Source organism: Elephantulus edwardii, unplaced genomic scaffold (assembly GCF_000299155.1).
Source record: "Elephantulus edwardii isolate Elephantulus edwardi_28Jun2011 unplaced genomic scaffold, EleEdw1.0 scaffold00012, whole genome shotgun sequence".
In the NCBI taxonomy this organism is placed as follows: domain Eukaryota; kingdom Metazoa; phylum Chordata; class Mammalia; order Macroscelidea; family Macroscelididae; genus Elephantulus; species Elephantulus edwardii.
This window is the reverse complement of record NW_006399762.1, coordinates 25686711-25689779: the sequence shown is the minus strand read 5'-3', so window position 1 is coordinate 25689779 and position 3069 is coordinate 25686711. Positions and strand designations below refer to the sequence as shown.

General features: G+C 39.3%; 1 pseudogene; it reads left to right on the top strand.

The window, feature by feature from the left end:
- The first annotated feature begins 2165 nt into the window (after window positions 1–2165).
- On the top strand, window positions 2166–2632 carry LOC102875855 (annotated as a pseudogene).
- Window positions 2633–3069: the final 437 nt, after the last annotated feature.

The following is a 3069-nucleotide window of genomic DNA, read 5'->3' as shown; positions in this document are numbered from 1 at the left end:
TTAAGGACACCTGGCCAAAGTGGCCCATATCAGGTCCTCATGGCAGATAAGACTGACAGGCCCCAGCTCCCAGCTGGAAACAAAGGAGGATGCTTCAATGATTTAGACCTCCCAGAAGAGCTGTGGGTGAGCATTAACATTACTGGTAAGTATATTCATTTTCTCCTGGACACAGAGCCTACTAATAGGCCCTAAAAGCCTTCTGAGGTCCCAACTCTTCTCACTATTTCCTAGTTGTTGGAATGGACAGAAAACCTCCTTACTTTACCTCTCCCTTGCATTCGAACTTCTGAGTTGTAAAACAACCCAGTGGTAGATGGAATTTCCTCCAGGACTTAAGAACCATAAATGGCATAGCTGAGCCTTTACATCTTGTGGTTCCTAACCTATACACTATAATAGACAAAGTGCTAGTCTATAGGCCTTTTATTGTAAGAACCACCTTCCCTCTGTGACTTGATTTGTGCCACTATTAGAACCCCTACTCATAATGTTATTGCTTTTTAATTTTTGACTCATGTACCTTTAACTTGTTAGTTAAATTTGTATCCTCTAGGCTGCAACACTTCCATGATACATCTTCAAGGATATGAACATGTACAGCTAAGCACAACTGATAACAGTGAATCTAAATTCCAAAATCAATCTCCATAATATTCTATGTGTTTCCTACTGCCAAAGGGGCCCTTTAGAGTAGTGAGAGAAGATCTTCACCCTGAAACCTACAGCATCCCTTTTCAGCAGGAAGTAGCTAAGAGAATACGCCATCCCCTTTTCCTTATGACTCAGGGTGAAGTCTCTCTCAGGGAGGAGTGATAGGGAATGGCAAAGGACACACTGACAAAGGAGATTAATCAGAACTGGATTTGACAAGCACTGTGGCAATTGGACAATTAAAACAGACATTCGTGGGGGGGGAGAAGAACGAACTGGGGAGGAGGGTAGAGAAAACAGTGCAACAATGAATGAATGAAAACCCAAAATCTGTAAATGTTCACTAAAACTAAGAAAATTTAATAATAATTAAAAAAAACTTTAACATTAAAAAAATTAACATAGAACTACCCCATGATACAGAAGACATGAAGGCAAGACTAAAACAGAAACCTCTACACTAGTGTTCATCAACACGATTTTTCACAGTAGGAAAAAGTGGAAACCGATTAAATCTCTATAAATAGATGACTTGATAGGCAAAAAGTGGTACATACATACATTGGAAAACTACTCAGCCATAAAAAGTAATGACGTCTTGATGCATGTTCCTGTATAAATGAAGACAGAAAACATTATACTGAGTGAGAAGAATAATTTGCAAAAATACAAACACTGTTATGCAAAAATATCTAAACCAAAAATTATTACTAGTCACTAGAACTGGAAGGAGGAATTTTTGCTTCAGAGGCATACAATTTATGTTACTAGAACGACATAAAAAAGGGTAGAAAATGGCCAGGAGGATGATGATGAAAGTACAGAGATATTGTGTTTTAGTTAATAAAAAAGTAATGAGGATAGAAAACAAGAAATCACTTGCTCTGGAATCATAGAGTGATGGGCAGTCATTTTGTGGGAGCTGAGGAGCCGACTAATGGTCTGAGACTGCAGCAGCTTTACCCACGAGCAGGCAGTTCAATTGCCTAAGGACCTGTAGGGGACACTATGTAATCACTGAAGTTCCTAATGATGACCCAATGTGTGTACAGAGAAAGGCTGAATGCTATTTAATGAACACAATTAAAGAAATATTAAGCACATTATAGAAAGATGAGAGTTAAATCATTTTTTAGTACAATCAAGGTATTGAAACATCAAGAAAACAAAGATTCTCACAACTTGGCTAATTGGCAGCATCATGATATGCAGAGAAGAGATTGAGATTAACAGCTTCCAATTGCTTGGCTCCACAAACAACACACCAAAGTAAAAGAGATGAAGGAAATATTTCAAAGGCTGCTTGAAAAGAAAAAGCAAAGTATTATAATGGAATGTGCAGTGACCTGGAGTTGGAGAATAAAAAGAGAAGAACTCGTTCTGTGTTTCTCAAGCTGAGAGAACTGTAAAACAAATTTAAGCCTCGAGTTAAAACATTGAAAGATGCAGTATGTTGAATGATCCAGAGGAAGCATCAAAAGAATATGGAGGGAATAACTTTTACTGTGAAGATGGTGCCGAAAGCAAAGAAGGAAGCCCTTGCCCCTCCCAAAACTGAAGCCAAAGCAAAGGCGTACAAGGTCAAGAAAGCAGTCCTGAAGGGCATCCACAGCCACTAAAAAAAGAAGATCTGCACGTCACCCTCCTTCTGGCTGCCTAAGACACTGAGACTCTGAAGGCAGCCCAAATACCTCTGGAAGAGCACCTTAGGAGAAACAAGCTTGACCACTATGCCACCATCAAATTTCCCCTGACCACTGAGTCAGCCATGAAGAAGATAGAAGATAACAACACACTTGTGTTCACTGTGGATGTTAAGGCCAACAAGCGCTAAATTAAACAAGCTGTAAAGAAGCTCTATGACATTGATGTAGCTAAGGTCAACACCTTGATTAGGCCTGATGGAGAGAAGAAGGCCTATGTTCGACTTGCTCCTGACTATAATGCTTTGGTTGTTGCCAACAAAATTGGCATCTAAACTGAGTCCAGCTGGCTAATTCTAAGTACAGATTTTTCTCACCAAAAAAAAAAAGGAATATGGAGGGAATAAACAGAGAGTCACTGTACCAAAAAGACCTGACTGACACTGAAAAATTTCAGGTAGTTTCATATGAACAGGAGCCAGTGGTAATGAAGGAGGAAGCTGAAGCTGCACTGAAAGCATTGGCAAAAAATAAGGCTCCAGGAATTGATGAGATACCAACTGACTTGTTTCAATTAATAGTTGCAGTCCTGGATGAACTCACCAGTCTATACCAGTATATTTGGAGGATGGCTGTCTGGCCAATGGATTGCAAGAGATCCATATTTGTTCCCATTCCCAAGAAAAGTTATGCAACAAAATGTGGAAACCACCAAACAATATCATTAATAACACATGCAAGCAAAATACTCCTGAAGATCATTCAAATATGA